The sequence below is a fragment of the Trichoplusia ni genome, chromosome 10, assembly GCF_003590095.1.
Source record: "Trichoplusia ni isolate ovarian cell line Hi5 chromosome 10, tn1, whole genome shotgun sequence".
NCBI classification, from domain to species: Eukaryota; Metazoa; Arthropoda; class Insecta; order Lepidoptera; family Noctuidae; genus Trichoplusia; species Trichoplusia ni.
This window is the reverse complement of record NC_039487.1, coordinates 4,753-22,182: the sequence shown is the minus strand read 5'-3', so window position 1 is coordinate 22,182 and position 17,430 is coordinate 4,753. Positions and strand designations below refer to the sequence as shown.

The 17,430-nt window shown below is 34.9% G+C and overlaps 1 protein-coding gene across 1 annotated transcript in view; it reads right to left on the bottom strand.

The window, feature by feature from the left end:
* Positions 1-15,674, bottom strand: part of LOC113498163 — a 136,815-nt gene extending 121,141 nt beyond the window's left edge. Inside the window, exon 1 of the mRNA XM_026878104.1 lies at positions 14,962-15,674. The gene's annotated coding sequence lies outside the window, so the exon portion shown is untranslated. The remainder of the gene's footprint in view (positions 1-14,961) is intronic.
* Positions 15,675-17,430: the final 1,756 nt, after the last annotated feature.

Below are 17,430 nucleotides of genomic sequence, written 5' to 3'. Positions count from 1 at the left end.
TTAAGGCTCGTGCCCTTTTCAATCGAAACTAAATACTTATTAGGTATCGGTATAGCTTTTATCGGTATATTTTTTCTTATTATTTGGTTTGAGTCCAAAACGTCTCCCACCGCAGCATCGCCTTTGCTTAACTTCGTCCATGTTGCTTAATAGTTTTTTTGTATATGTTGGTCATTTTATTGGACCCCTTCAAAATCGTAGATTGATTCAAAAGTAAAAATAAAAGCACTAAAGTAAATGGTTAGTAGCCTAATACTTGGACCTCCACGTCAAACGTCTTTTATGAAGTACGCGACGTATCGCAGGTTTGATCCCCGCGAAGAACACGAGTTTGTATTGAATCGAATATGAATTCACGTGAATATGAAGTCACTTGAATATCCTTGAATCCCCCGCGACTGAAGGATTCAATTCCTTAGTCGTCGTAAAAATATTCTTACGTAAAAACACACCTAATTTTAAAGTCCAAAATCGGTTACGTTAAGACTAAAGATTACGAAAACCCACATAAGAGTAACGATCATGAAGCATCCTCATTAAAATATACACACAAGCCTAAAAACAATAAACCTTTGCCCTTTAACAACTGCCCCTATAAAGCATTAACCAACAAAATCGTAAACAGCATAATATTAGATACTTAACTAATCGTCTGAAATGACATCTCAATTTGGTGCCATAAAACATTTTACTGCTCATATCACAGTAATAACTTTGACGCCTACGGAAGTACGTTGGTTCTAGTATTAAATAGATGAAGGAATTAATGACTGACAACAATATTGCACTAATCCTACTCCATTGAAGTACCCTGTAAATATGATTCTTCAAAATTTTGAAAAGACTTCAATATTTCTCCACCCTGCTTGTCCCAAGCTATGTTGATGACGGGTTTTAATCTTATGAGGTTTAGCTGTTTATTGCATAAACTGCCTATCTATATTTCACAATCCAAGTCACGAAACATTTTCCATTTAAAAAACAAACATTTTTGGTTTTTCCATCCGCACTAGAGACTTTTTTTGGTACCCTTCAAATTCAGGGTCCATTTATCTTAAGGGTAATATCTGGTAGTAGTGGTCTGATATACCATGCCCATAAGTTAGGTATTAGCTATGTCTCACAACCATTGTTCATGCCCAACATACCAGGTGGCGGAACCAAGCGCCATTCTTAGACCATTGCGCACGCGCAGAATCTTTATTAGTGTACCTACTAGCTTTTTACTAGGGCTTTCCACATTGAATTAGTCTGTATTTGCATCGGGAAATACTTGGTATAGGATAGCAGTATAATGAGATCCTGGTCTATTTCCTTGTACTTTCTGCCCCTTATTTTTTTAAGCTACTTGATTCTTGTATTAATGATTCTCTATCACAAAACATTTGTAGTCAATTACATCAAATATTTTTCATACCGGAGTCAAATTCATTTTTGCCTCTGAAGACGAAATGCTGAAATAAATCACGCGTTTCTTTATTAATTTAACCCATTTAAGAACAGTTGTGACTCTAATTGGCTGTTGGAATGAAATATTTGCTGTTTGCTTCAGTGAGCTGTCCTACTTATATCACACTTTTTATTGTCTGCTCGGTGTGAATTTAGCTGGCCGTGACAAGAGGGTTTTCAGAACAATTTGTTGAAGGAATTAATGTACGAATGTATAGCTAAGGTGGATCTACGCAAAAATTTGGATCTGCTGATCATAATGGCACAATTTATCTTCAAGTCATTCTTCACTAAGTTAAGTTTAAGTTTTGAAAAAAAGGAACCGAAAATGATGACTCGAATAATCTTAGCAGCAAGTCTAGTGTTTCTCCCATAGGTATTAAATTTCATTTAGTATTAAAAACTGGAAGGTAAAAAACATTGTGAATTAAAAGTTTTTATTTAAGTTTTATTGGCTACGTTAAAAAACTGTAAACCTTTATTTTATTTTATGCCCATTTTCAGCATGAAATTTTAAGCAATCTCCTAAAAAATAACACAGTAAACCGAGTCATAACCAGCTATGCTTTATGGCATATCATTATATAGTTGCATATTACGACCATAGATAATTTTAACGATATAAACAGGTCAAATAGTGATGTCAATAAAAACTAGAAATAATAGGCTTATGGTCTCTATTGGGACATGTGTCGAAATACCGTCTGTATTGGTTTATGAGTGTTGTAAATAATTGTTAACGATCTCAGCTTTATTGTCTTTGGTATTCATAATGTAAGGATTGGGTTTAAGTTGTTATGAGGGATTTATTTTTTTGTTTGATTCTGTTGTATTTTCTATGAAAATTACGTCTACGTTTTGCTCTTACATTTTGTGATTTTTATTTGACAGGGTTTGTGATCTAGGTCTTTATTAAGCAAATTTTACGTCTGATGGGAATTAGCAAAAGATTCCAATTAAATGATTTTGGAATTAGGTATTTGAGTTAAACCTTCAATTGAATCTTTACATAAATATTTTAACAGGATCCGAATAACTGAAATCAATTGAATGAGACAAGTCATAGGTCACGAAATATCGAAAACGAATGGCATATACATTTTTATGATTTCTATAATCTGCCACCCTTCTATACTTCCTTAACTCAAACACGACAAATTAGGGACATGGGGACCAGGCGCAGTTCTTTATAAAGAACTCGCAAAGCGTTTGGTCGACTCTACACGTGATCGGAAGGCTGGTCTATATTTTGCCCAAAGAATTAGCATTGCCATACAACGTGGCAATGCAGCCAGCCTTCTGGGCACGTTTCCCGACTTTGGCAGGGATGAGGATGTCTTTTTTGACGCTTTGTAAATAATGTATATTTTTCTTTTTATATTGATATAGTTTTCAAAATGTAAATATTAGTTTAGTTTAATTTATTGTAGGAATAATTGAATTATCTCTTATTATTTAGTAATTTAATGTTACGAGAGAAATAGGGACATGTTTTAGTCAGTCTCACCCACATGCCTAAACACGTATTTACGTAGCTACATAAAAAAGGATATTAGTGAACAATATGTAAATAAAAAAGGTGATAAACGACTGGAATAGAGTTTTGGAAGCTTTTTAATCCATATGCAGCGAAAATAAACAAGATCAGCTATTGTAAACAATTGCAGCGCTGCGCGGGCGCACGGTACAGGGGCAGGCAATCTTGGTAACTGGTTTGTTTAAATTATTTAATCTGAGTTGATTATTTAAGTCGGTATGCTTAAGTTAAATAAATATTAAGTAGGAATGTAGATAAGAGATTTAGGAAAGAAATTGTTGAGTAAATATTGACTTAGAGTGTATCTCATAAAACTATTAACGTGACACGTTTATAAACATAAAAAGATTTGTTTTATAAATTACAGTTGTTAACTAGACCGACGTTGCAGTACTTTTATTCATTTTAGCACTAAAGACAACAACTCAAAAAAAACTTATCAATTTTTGACATTGCATGAATAATGACGAAAACTTACACCTTTAGCTCCAATTCTTTGATTCAAACAATATTTATTCGCAAATTAACTTGTCCAAATCGCAAATACATACAAAAACAACCCCTAAAGCACACAAAATCCAACAATAATTCCACATCCCCGTTCCCCTGTACACAATATTAGGACGGCGCGTTGACGCGCACGCATCGTTCATGTTTACAAATAAATCATCATTATTTTATTGCCTCGCGCCAGCGCCGCCGCTCGGTGTACGCTTCCGGCTAGGGTCATCGGACTATGTACAAGACATGGACTAGGGTAGCCACTCGGTTTCACGTGCTAATATCACTCGTTTTAGGATATTTTTTGTTTGATGCTAGAGGCTACATTTAACTTAAATACGATTACAAAGAGCATGTAACATTCATGATCGGATTTTTTCCTTTTATTTGATTTGACAATTTTCGTAATAATTTTTAGACGACAATTATCAATAAATTAATCATTTTAGTCTATAAACGTAATTTCGATTAAGGACTACAAAACAGAGATTTAAGTATGTCCTCAAAATATCTTTAAATTTATAATAATTACCTTTCCTTATTTGTATCCTTCCACTTGCTATGTGGCTTAACTAAAGCGACATTTTTTTTAAAGATTTTACAATATTGTGTGTTTATCTACTCTGTTGCCATGGTAACCCTGGCACAATGTCCTTGTGCACGGGAAGTCTCCCGGTCACTACGTGAACTGTTTACTTTTGAACTTCAAAAATATTTGAGGAAGGAAGTTTCATAAATATTTGTTTTTACACCGGAAAGTAATAATTGAGGACATGTACTATGAACGTAACGGTATATTGTTCTGTATCTATAACTTTTGATAGTTAAAAGACATACATTATTCATCATAATGAAGATACAACGTACCAAAAATAATGCTACAAATGTCCAGAAGCTGAAACTTAAAATAATTAGCTATAAGTATCACTTATAGCTAACTAGCTGTTGCCCGCGACTTCGTCCGCGTATTAGAAGATACAAGTTATGATTTATACCTGCCCTGTTTTTTCCACATTTTCCATTGTATCTTCGTTCCTATTAGTCGCAGCGTCATGGTTTATAGCCTAAAACCTTCCTCGATGAATGGTCTATTCAACACAAAGAGAATTTGAACCAGTAGTTCCTGAGAGCGCGTTCAAACAAACAATCTCTTCAACTTTATATATTAGTATAGAAATAGATGTGGACAATTCTCGCCTAGACTAGTTTCGGATTGAACCGGAGGCCTTAATCATGAGCTGAAGTCTTCGCCACCACGTCAACACTTAATAAGGTAATCCTTTGTACATATTACAGAAAGGAATGGAAGTCCCTCTCCTAAACTTTAAAGCAATTTATCCAATGGGCGACTAAATAGATTTTCACTGTGTCTACTCGTAATTTTCGGTAAGTTTCAAAAGGCAACCTGGTAACATTTCTAGTTCCTAAACCTAGATTTTTGTGCTCACCTGAATATTCATGGCTCGCAATATAAATGCAATGTCACGAAGAACTAAACAAATGTTATAGGTCTTTGAAGTTACAAAGCTAAACTTTCACAATGAAAATGGTTTTAATTAGCATAGAATTAAACAAATTATGGGAATAAATAATTATTGCCGTTTTATGCACGAGTGTTTTCCCAACACATTATTTCAACATGAATATTTTTGTTTTTAAAACGACGTCAAAAAGAAAGTGCTTGCATGTGTATGTATGTTTGTTCTTTCAAACAACTGGACTGATATTAATGAAATTTAATCTGGTGATAGCCGATAACTTATAACACAGGCTACTTTCATTAATTTCAGAATTCACATCAGCTTCTCACTACCAGGCATGCGTTCCATTTCTTCATCAGTAGACCACTTTATTAATTACCCATTTAAGTACTTGTCTCGTCTATTTTCATCTACAAAGCAAACAAATACCAAGTTCAATGTCGCTTTAATAATTCGCTAATAAAATTTATCACAGCAATTACTTGAGAACAGTGCGTGCTTGTTAATTATTTATTTAGTAATCAATATGAATTAAATATCTATGTGGAGTAGGTATAATAAGGGTATCGTGCTTTAACCTCTTCGATAAGAGTCGAGAGGTAGCGCCATCTAGGGGAATGACCGCTGAACAAGTGGAGTTGGAAAGATCTATTAATTCAGTTGCAGCCGTAGATAGATCTCGATGGCGTGCTATTGGGGAGGAATATGTCCAGCAGTTGACGAATATGGGTTGGAGGGCAATTCTTATTTTGAACTTTATCAAAATCGTCCCAGCAGTTTAGAGCAAAACGACAAACCGTGAGTGCGCGTTGTGTCGTAGCTTCGATTCCGTAACAACAAACATGATGACATACAAATGTTTGTTCTACATCTTGGTGTCTTTGTACATATCACTTGAAAGTTTTTCAAAGCCACTGAGATACAAGCATTCAATTAGAAGAACAGGAATCTTTTCGACAATCTTTAAAAAAATATACAAGCTTCTACAACCAATACTAGTTTTCACGTACTATATTAAATAGGTACTATATTTACGAATACACTGCAGACCACTCAAAAGGAGCACTCCAATTGAAATGCCTCGATTGTGTTCATCAGGCGCTTCTGCTGTACTGTCAATGCCTCCATTGACCCCTTCACAAGACGGCCTCTGTACGGTAAATTTAGATTTCAAATAGTGCACTTTCTAGTAATGAAGTTCGATGCGAAATTCTAAATGTTTGTGAGTCTGTGGACTGTGAGTGCTTCGTTCAGTTAAGTGTTTGAGTTAATTGATCTGCTTTTGGTATGAGATGCTCCATACATTTTGGTAGTTTGTAGGAGATAATTTAAATATTTTGTTTTGAGAAAATACTATTTAGTGAATAAATACTTTCGTTACATTTTTAGAAAAAAAAAAACATAAACATTACATGTTTATAACAAAATATTGCAACAACAATATAATCACAAATACTGATACACCCTTAAAATTTTTAATGACTACACACGAAGACATCTCAACATAATTAGGTAACCAGATACAAACAAGTATGTTATAAAAAGCGGGTACGAATCGTAAAAACCTTATAAGTGAGCTAGGGTGCCTTTTTATTGGCCCGCAGTTTACGTACCAAGGGTTTTGACCTTGAAGTAACAAATATACATACTCCTTAGACTGTTATAGAACGGGTCCTTGTAAGCGACGAGTAGATTGCTTTCATTCCAATGACTTGTAATGCTTTATATTAAGAAGTGACGTCATGATCTGTTAGTTCGTACACTTATTTAATAATATCTATATCTATACTCTATAATATATAAAGCTGAAGAGTTTGTTTGTTTGAACGCGTTAATCTCAGGAACTGCTGGTTCAAATTGAAAAAATCTTTATGTGTTGAATAGACCATTCATCGAGGAAGGTTTTGGGCTATACTTATACCATCACGCTACGACTAATAGGAGTTAAGATACAATGGGAAATGAGGAAAAAACAGGGCAGATAAAAATCATAACTTATATCTTCTAACCACGCGGACGAAGTCGCGGGCAACAGCTAGTATATAATATACATTGTGTTGATTTTCAGATTTAATGTCGTGTGGGTTTAAATTGTCAGTTTTACATTGAGTTGTAAGTTGATTGTTAGATATTGAAGGGTTTTTGAACTGGTTGTGGTCCGCTGTTTTGTTTACAGTTTGTTATGAGATATTATATTTCTGAAATGTTTAAAATTATTAGCCTTAATAGTGTTTCTAGCTGTTGTCATCGGCTCCGTCCGCTCAAATAGAAAATAATCCCTCAGGAGCATAAAATCGGGATAAAAACTATCCCATGTCTTAGTCCAGATTGTAAACTATCCGTGTGCTAAATTTCGTCTTAATGCGTTCAGTGGTTTCTGAGTGAAAGAGGAACAAACACCCATACATACAATCTTTCGAATTTATAATATTAGTAGGATGAATAAACAAATTAAAAACCACTCTTTACAAATATTTTTTGTAATTTTAGATTTGTATCTAGTATTGCAATGATTAACAAGTCAGTATATTAGCATTGCTTAAATGAGATGACGATTGTGAAACATTCCATCTAGGTTCGTTGAGCACTTCGCATAATTATAAGAATCATATCGCTTATGACCTAATCATAACTACAAATTATTTGTAAGTTAAGTAAATTATTTTTCAACATATATTAATTTTGAAATGTCAACATAATAAGTGAGCTTGTATCATACATTTTTTCGGCTTTTGATGGCTTAAAACCTATACCTAATATATAAATATTATTTTTTTGAACCGTTCGTATCCTTCCTTCCTTTAACGTATGTCCTATTACATATTCATTAATTTATGAACACCCTATATTTATAAAGGGATGCGAAACATCTGTCTATATTTAAATAGAGTAAAACCATTACCAGAACAAAACCGTTGTTTTACTTTAGATTTTATTAACTAAGTTTCAAAAAAATAATACATAAAGCCTTACAAGAATACATAAGGTCATTTATTAGCAATTTTAAAAATATATTCCGCCAAAACCCACGTTTTGATGGTTTATTAAATAAATTTATTATTTTACTGTCAATGCACCACTTGCAATGTCGTAATGAAATTGTAAAACGAAATTTTACGATAATGTTTCATTGAAATTCACTCCCAATTTACGAATAAACGGACAGTGTCGGCAAACAGATGTAATGAATGGGCCAAGTTATACGATTATAGCGATTCGAAAATTATTAAAAAGAATCGTTTCGAATATAAAAATATAAAAAGACAGCCATATAATTACAGAAAAACAAAGTTACTGACTGGTATTGGATCACTTATCATATAGTCACTCACATAAGGGTTAAAGAAACGAATCTCTTTACATTAAAACTGATAATTAATCAATTGAAAATATTTTTAACTTTAATTTTCAATAATCTCAAAAGCTTGTTTTTATATTTCCCCGTAACTTAATACCTCTTTCCTCACGTTACCAAACTCTGCTCCATACATGACGGTTGGAAGACGCTACCGCTCAAAACTTAAAACACGAAAATAAGGCATAACATTTTTATGATGTTAGCCACAAAAATGTAAGCGTTGGTAGGTATTTTTTTACTTTAGCGATAAAAATATATAGACATGACTGTCTCCTAACCAAAGTGCCATCATAATCAACATGTTTTATTTTATTAGTTTTCGAGACATTTGTAGCTTCCAATTTGTAAAAAATAAAGTGTTTTAATAAAATCATTTTGTTTCCTATGTAAGGGCATCGCCAAAATATTCGTGACAGCTGGCTATGTGTTTATTATTTACCTTTCTGCTTTAACTTGTGCATTTTGTGATGATATTAGAGTGTTTATTTATTGTATGAAAAAAAAGTCAGCCTTATACCAACTTTAGTTTCGGGCTATTGTTATAAAAATTATAGTCTTATAACATTACTTCTGACCTTATACCTATATAAGATATATTTTGAAATTTGAACATTTGTATAAAAAAAAAAATCTCTGCATCAAAATTGTATGGTGCATATTTTTTGTTGCACGTCACTAAATACAACAAGTAGCATTTATATTATAAATCTAACTAATAATCTAGTCTACTACTAATCAAAATTTTATTCTTAGTGAATAAAATTAAACAGTTGTTAGTATAAAAACGACATTATTCTAGCTTTGGAACTCGCTTTAATAACGTTGATTCAATATTTTTCGATGTATTCCTATTCATATTATACAAGAATTGTTTAGAAATTTTCGCCCCGCTTCAGCTTATGCCACAACCCGCTATCCACAGAGCGTTGTTGTTTCAGTAAACACAATCACAGGTGCTACGTTTCCAAGCCAACGCTCTTTGATATAGTATTATGTTTCACTACATTTTGTACTACGGTTTTAGATTATTTCCCTTTTATAAATATACAAACATTACTTTTATTACGTTAAATTAGACTGTTTTTGGGTACTTAGGACCAATTTAGGTTGATGTTATCTATAAATCTACAAAAATATTATGAATGTACTGTAGGTATTTCTATCTTTCCTTAAGGTTTTTTTTATAGGAACCATTTTATTTATGTCCGTTAAGGTCTTGCAATATAAGTACAATTTCTGTTCTCACATGCAGCCTAATAGGTTTAAAAAAATCAAAATATCTTTTTGTTGAATTGCGACAACATCAGCCCAAACTCTACAACTGATAAAACCGTCAATAATGTTTATTTCTCTATCACCATAGCCTGAAATCAGTAAGAACATAAAATTACAAGATTCTGCTACTACTCGTAACGTTAATGTCTCCATACCTCGCGGTGTTGTTAGTTTACAGGCTCATTGTGTAGCCCACCTTGCTCGATTAAAGTGGTACTAGACTATTTAAAGGCCCCACACCCCCCCAAAGGGCAGTCTGGAACCATTACGACGTTAATCGACGCGCGACAATATACCGCGCGACCGATTTACGCGCGATTGTGCCGCGTCAACCGCCGTGACACATTAAAAATCGCAACATAATGAAATAACAAAACAACGTATTAAACGCAAAATAAACGTTTATTGGTTCATGTGTACATTTATAGTTATTGGTCGTTTGATTTATGACGTATTTTTGTTGTAACTATGAATTTGTGGAAATTTTTCCGCTGTTTCTATTCTACTTTATTTGCTTCGATATCAAAAATCCAGTTACTAGCCCCACCTACTATTAATATGACGTCACGTTTTCTTGTTTAAATATCGCATGTTCTCATATCTTCGTCAAAGGAGATAAAAGCCTTAATTTATCCATCACCAACAAATCATCCCTAGTTTAGGCGTACATTTCCATATCTGTCCCAACACGGCGCACCTTAAGATTTTAATGAGCGGAGCTGCGTCTGCGCACGATTGTGTTTGGCTACCGTACACACGCGACGTTGCATGACCCCAGTTTTTTTGTTCTCCATCGTTATTAACGTTTTTATGGCCCAGATGGCGATTATTGGGAATTAAAAAATGACTCTCCATTGACGCCCAATTTCGACAGGCTTGGGCTGTTTTATTATAAACTTAGATTTTAGGACGACTTTCGAGAGGCTTTTCCTCCTTACAAATTCTTTACTGATAGAATAATTTGGCAGACAGCTCAACGTCTCTGTCTTTTCATTCGATATTATACAGAATGGATCTTCGACACGTGTAAGCCTAAGACACATTCAATTTCCAATCGACTTTATAAAGAAATGCTTTATTAATAAATTATAAAATAAATGAATGGATAGTGACAGTCCACAACTCATCCACGAGGCCCCACCACAGCACTTGCTTACATAATTAATTATTTAACCATTTTTAAACAGGATAACGCATCGTCTATTAAAAGCTGATGAAATATTCATACGGTGGCACGTATTACGAAGTGTGACAGACAAAATTTGCCTACAATAAGTGAAGATAGTTATTAGCAGCGAGTATTTTTAGACCAAAGTGGGAGGTCACATAGCCCAGTGATGAGTTATAAGTGATTAACCCGAATTGTTTGGCATTTGAACAGAATAAACGTTTAAGTCTGTTATTATTGAGTGAGATTAGATGGAGATAGTGTTGCTGTTATATAGACCGCAGCTTTTACAGAACCAACGAAATTTGTATGAAACTGAAAGATCTAAAAAGCATCTAATAGACGTTTTTTGTCGCTTCCCGGAAATGCTTGGTAAATAAATTGCGAGCGAATGCCACAGCTAATTCAAAAACACACAAATGTGCTCTCAACACATTGGAGACATCATCTCGTAAATGGATTACGGGTGTCTAGACATTTATCGCTCAAATTCCTGCCTCGAAAATAGTCTAGCTTTCTTTAAGTGCTTCGTGGTCGATCGAATGAAGACTAGTTGAAGCGAGGTGGGCTATTAAACTTTCCGTTTAGTCGTATTCCCAGGACTGCTGGGACTATTTATACCCGGCGTGGTCAGGACAATAACGACAGTCAAACGGGATGTGGAGGGACAATTTATGACCGGAACTGCCTTTATAGAGATTGACCGATCGGGGAACATTTTTGGTCAATTTACGGTCACCAAAAATTTTGGACAAAAAATGGTTCGGGCAAAGATAAGTGTTACACGGAAGGCTTTTAGCATGTATTATGTTGTGCTTTGTGGGTGCCATTTTTTTACTTCCGGAGGGACTAAAAATAATAAAGTATTATTATCTAGCCAATGTGAATCATAGGTTATCCCGACTTATTTCGACGCTACTTTAATTATTTGTATCAACAGTTCGTATATCGATAGTAAAATTTGTGGCTGGTATTACCCAAAGTGCAAAATGTGCAACAGTATTGTACCAATTTTATTGACCACAAAAATTCACCCGTACCCACATTGAAAACAACAGCTATTCAAAATTCTTGAGCCTAACAAAGGGGCGAGTCGATTCATATTTAAGTTCCCCAGCTTCGCTTCTCCAACGTCGCAATAAATCTCGTTTTTATTTAAAAATATTTTAAAATGTCGAATAATTAGTTTCACGAGGTTATTATTTATTTTAACTCGCGTAGAATAAACTTCTGTCCAAAACAAATAAATCATTCAGTATGAAGAGTCAATGTTTACTTCGGACCGTTTTTACATTTCTTTAAACAAACGTGTCTTTGACTTGAATGAAAAATGAATGGACGCCATGATATTGATATAGCTCTCTGTTTCAATCTCGCAAAAACATTTAAAGGGCAAATTTTGTTTTAAAATAAATTACAACATATTTAACTTCGTTGTCAAGCTTACACAAGGAAAATAAATTAAATCTAATTTGGTCACTGTGCCTGTAAACTTTCTTGAATATTCAGTACAAAGACATATCCCTGTCATTTCTGATCTCTTGATCTAAACTCATCTCAAAGATGATAACGATCAATCCGCGTCAAATGTAATAAACAAGAAAGCCAAAGCAGTTGACGACTCAACAGTACTCAAACGTATCAGATTGATATCGAACACAAATGTCTATGTTTACATCCCAGAAAAAAGGCTATCGATGACACAACATCTCAGACCGTTTATATAAATATCACGTGTCACGATAAAACTTACACTCTTTATAAGCGATGATATAAATGATAGAGTTATTGCATCTAATTGGCGGAGGATTTTGTGTTACACGTCCGAACAATAGTGAACCACACACGACGCCCAATCACGATTCGATAACGCCTTTGTCTCTACGTCAATAATAATGGTTTTTTCTTTGATGATTTGTGAAGCCAGGACGTTCACAATGAGGTCGGAGTGGGATGCGGGCGGCTGAATGGCGCTTTTATTGTGGCCGTAAGCTTTTGTGGCGACACATGTGCAACCCGAGTTCCTACACAATTTCAACATAAGTACACCCTAACGGAATCTAGTTGTTTACTAGAGGTTATTATTCTCACAGCGAACGAGAACACAGAAGCTATACATGACACGGAGACGTTAGATAACTCAGCGATAATAAACAATGTCTCCAACGTATAATTAGATACGAACGCCGAAGCAGTGAATGGCCACAAGATATATGTAAGAACAAAAAGAGCAGCAGATAAGAATGGTGGCAACAACGCCAATGATGCAAAACAACAACTAATGCGGCACGCAGTGCGCACCAAGCCGGAGCTAAAAAGGTTGAAACAGAATTAATAGGCGAAGTGGCGCGATACCTATACATCAGTTCAAAGGGTTCCAGTTAATGAATCAAACGACAGGCGACTCGCAGCACCTCTTTTGTGGTTGGACAAAATTGACTTTGACGGAGCGAACGAAGCCAAATAACCGATCGTGTCCAACCCATTGTGCGTGTTATAATTAGAACGCTTGGAAATAAACACGTGGTGGCAATTATCGCAGCAACGGGTTAAATGAGGCACCGAGAAACGGTCGTTAATGGGTACACCCATCCGGCGACGAAATCCTTCGCCACGGACCGTGGATAAAGGATTAGTGGACTTCCGAGAAAGCGGACGTCTTTATACAACCAATTTCATACCCGATTTTACATTCACCATAACGAGTTACACAACCGATATAAATAAGACGTAGGAAATAACGAGTTTATTGCACGAGCCTTAAAATATTAAGACCGGCTCAGACCCAGCATGTTTTCCCGTGTGAAGGTTTAAGGATCATCTTCACTGCGCGTCGATACCCATTAGGCTTTTAACAATAAAATGAAATTGATATTGGAAACCGCAACAAGAGGTTAAAGTAAACCGCCACCGAAGTATAACAGTTCAAAAATTTCATAGTTACAACTTCTAAGTAAATTAACATTTAAAGTTTTCGTAGCGCGATGTGAGGGTATAGTCGAGGCGTGCCTTAAGGCTCGGTACTGAGGCATTAATCATTTCAGTCGGCGCCTCGGCCCGCCGCCGCATACATCACGCACCCTTTGAGCACAGCGAGTAACTCATTTGTTGAAACGCACCGTCCTGCTTTTATTAACGTCCGACCTAACATTGTAAACGTCTCAATTCCTTTGACGACTTCCTGTCCGTCATTCGTCAACACAATAATCCAGATGCCGATCGACCCTTTTTAAGTGTTTACAAGACTATTTTTATATCGCCCAGTACGGAAGATTAATGCTGTCGTCAAATCTGACCGGCTCGGTGTCCGATGTTTTGCAATAAATTATCATTAAGTAACACGTTGTCTCACCTGGACGAGGTTTTATGGTCGGCCGGCCGTAAACCACGGTTAATACGCCGGCTCTAATCTTATCTAAAAGTTTTCTACCTGCTCCCGATATAAATTCCCTTATAGGACGTAAAAAGTTAGTTAAATTCATAATTAACGTAATATTACTAATGGAAGCAGAAGGCATGTGTATAAAGGCGTAAAAGCAACAAATATGAATTTTATTGCAGCTAATGCAAAAACTGTTTTAATTAAAATTTAATACAATGTCGATGTTTCGAAGTACAGTTAAGTTAAAAAGGTAGCACACGCAATTATGTAATAAAAAAGTTTCGCAGCATGTAAAATGTTTAATGAACCACTCTATTTTATGGAGTTGACCAATAAACGTGGTTGACGTTTAGGAGCGAGCGGGTAACGTGAAGCGATCGTAATATTAAAGGACACTTGCCATGCAAGCGAATCATAATAAAATTACATATGTAGATAGATTCGTCTGATAGTGAAGCGGTCCGCCGCGCGTTCAGAGGCTAGATTATGATAAGCGAGGCAATAAAACCTTGATGGAACTAAGTGCCTTGTGTAAATTAACCTGGCTACATACTTTACACTAATTATTTGCGACGGTAATAAATATGAATTAACTAATGCCCCAGTTGTTGATAAACAACAGCTCGCGATTGTAAAGCATTGCGATGACTACCTCTGTTAAGGAATTACTCGTAATAATATCTTTATTACTGATGCTTTTAATTTAGATGAGACCGTAGATTTGTAAGTTGTAAAGTTTTTATATGTTTTTGAAAACCTGGTACGATTCTTGTGAGAGTGTTTTTTTTTGTAATATAAATTGTTACTTACTGGGCATGATGATGGTAATGGGTAGCGTGATGCATCGCTGAAGTAGGAGTTCCGGGTGGGGTCGAAGCATGGAATGCCGCAAACGCCGACGGGAACTGAAGTGGTAGGAAACCACTGCCTGCACTCCCAGGACCTCCCACCGACTCCCGATCAGGCATTATTTACAGTCCTAGCAATGAGACACCATAGTCCACCTTCACAAACAGTCAACACTTCATCACACTCAAAAAGTCCTTTCACTACCACGATTTGACTTCGATCACCGTTAGCTAAATCTTTCGTCAGGTCAGCTCTAGCCTTATCGCGTCCATCTTCATCATTAACGTCATTATGTACTTATATATTATAATCTTGTGCATCGTTGGTCACTAAACGTCGTCCTCTCCAAATCTCGTTCCATTCTTCAGTTTCTTGCGTCTGTAACAAAGAGATAATTACTGTTAATTACATTTCCGTCTTAAACTTCGGTAGCTGCATCGGAATCGCTAAATTAGAATGTTTTTGTACGTTCAAATAAAAAGTGTAAATGGGATCGTGTTAAGATTGCGTGTCTGTGTGTTGTTACTTCAATTGCCACTATTATGTCTTCATTTTACGAGTGAGCGAGACGAATTACCGGCCAGCATTAAGTTGTTGGCAACTAAAATACGTGTTTAGACTATTTTATAACTAAATTGTATTATTGTTGGTATTCGTTTGGTTTTGGTGTAATTAACTTGTTTCTATATTGTTTTGAGTCTTGTTAATTTGAGGTTGTATGTTTAGTTTATTGTTTGTTTATCAATGATGTAGCTGCTTTTGCGTTTTAATTTAATATTTCGACATATTCTTTATGTTTATTTGAAACTTCATTATCATAAATTCTATTTTACTTTTGACGTTATTTGCAAGGAGGTGGCAAAAGCAATGATCATCTGTTGTAATTCTAATGAAGGAAACATGTTACTCTCGGGAGAACGAGATAGTTTTACTAGCAGTTTAGTGTTTACCACGGACCTGACTCATTACGTTGCTTACGAAGTAGATACTTTGTTCATCATGATAATATTTCCTTGGAATTACTGTAAGCTATAATTTTTTAACTACTTGCCTTATTAGTAGGCCGTACTTGCAATTGAATTTATCGGGCATTTAATAATAAAATGAATATACTGTACATGAATGTTATGAGTTGCTGATACGGCTTATGTTGTTTATAAATTTATTTGATATAAATTAACTGGATACCCTTATCGCCTGCAGGTCTGATAACCAGTCTAACCAAGGGGTATCTGGGTTGAGGAGGTCAGTTAGGCGGTCGCTCCTTGTCAAACACTGGTGCTGCTGAATCCGGTTGGACTCGAAGCTGACCCCGAAGCATAGTTGTAAAAATGTTAGAATGATGATGATAACCTGGTGGTATTAAGATTAAATAAGGACCACTTAGGATCTAATCTCAGACTCAGTATATTTGCACGAAGAATTTTATAAAAAATTTAGTCACTCAGAAAGCTCTGCGCTCTATCTTTGAATCGTGTCATAGAATCATTTGTACGAACAAACACTTTGACAAGAGATTTTTGTTGTATTACAACATTTAGATTCTATAAAATGCTTTGATTATGTATTTCTATACCGTTAAGTAACAAATCTTCTATGTTATCTTTGTTATTGTTATTGTGGGCTACAAATCTTGGAATTAGTTTTGAAATAAATGTGTTTCCGAAGTGGAATGGTATAAGTTATGACAGCCCTAAGCTATACTTCAGAAATACCAAAATTGACCACTTATGTATGTTCTATAATTTTTGACTTCGAGCGTTTTCAATATACTTGGTTAAAATTCTGTTGTATTCCATGGAATGTATTATTTAAGGCAAGCAAACGTTTCTTCGCCTAACGATTAATATTTTTAAGAGTTTTATTTTTTATTTTGTGCCAACAATATGATCTAACAACTCAATTCCGTATTTATAAAGTGTCTAAGTATGTACCTTTGATCATACAACTTTTTTTCTGATTCCTATCACTTTTCACCAGTATCTTTAGCTATAAATCGTAGATGCATCTAAAACATGTCAGATTTATCGTTATGTTGTATATGGCTTTATCACATCTACATTGCTTTCGCATTACTTTGATGTCGTTGTTGACCTAACACGAAAATAAGGAAACAATTAAAACGTCATCATTCGCAGATAATGCCTCTTCAATAGATACAAAAGCTTTTAATTATTATCTGGAAATATTCAAACGCGTATAAAATAACAAATACCACAAAGAAAACAACAGAAGTATTTAGTTTTTGGTAAACACGAAATACCATAAAAGAAATGCAGTTTAAACCAAATCTGTCTGCATTTTATCTCCAAACCAAGAAAACAGCTTTTTGTAATATCATAATTATATTAATTATGGAGCAATAAAGACTTCATTTGCTTCACTTAAACAGGCCCTAATTACCTTAAAAATTACCTAGACTTGGGAAAC